This window comes from Phaethon lepturus, unplaced genomic scaffold (genome assembly GCF_000687285.1).
Source record: "Phaethon lepturus isolate BGI_N335 unplaced genomic scaffold, ASM68728v1 scaffold14439, whole genome shotgun sequence".
Taxonomy (NCBI): domain Eukaryota; kingdom Metazoa; phylum Chordata; class Aves; order Phaethontiformes; family Phaethontidae; genus Phaethon; species Phaethon lepturus.
Window position 1 is genome coordinate 72,709 of NW_010561314.1, and position 451 is coordinate 73,159.

Genomic DNA, 451 nt, shown 5'->3' on the forward strand with positions numbered 1-451 from the left:
GTCAGGGGGACACATTGCCACCCAGGGCCACCTCCGCCACTGCAGAAAAGGGAGGGGGCAGCAGCGAGGGGGCTGCCCTCACTTGCTTGCTTGTACCTCTCCCGGAGATCCTGGCCCCGCGGCAGCAGGAAGGGGTGTGAGGCAGCGTGTGTGTGTGGACACACACAAAGGACACCCTCACTCTGGCCGAGGAGAGCGTATGCTGCTCACCAGACAGTTGAAGAGTAGCTGACGTGTAAAAGCGTGATTCTGATGGATGAAGGTCTGTTTGACGGTGCCGAAAAATTCTCAATGTCTCTCACCTGGAGGGCTTTAGTGCTCAGCTTTTCCCGGGCTCGGTGTTCACATCTTGCCCGTGCAGCAAGGGAAAATGAAACGGTGACTGGGGAGGGCCCTCCCACGTACTTTAAGTGACTTTTTTACAGAGGAGCGCTCTCTGAGCATCCCAACG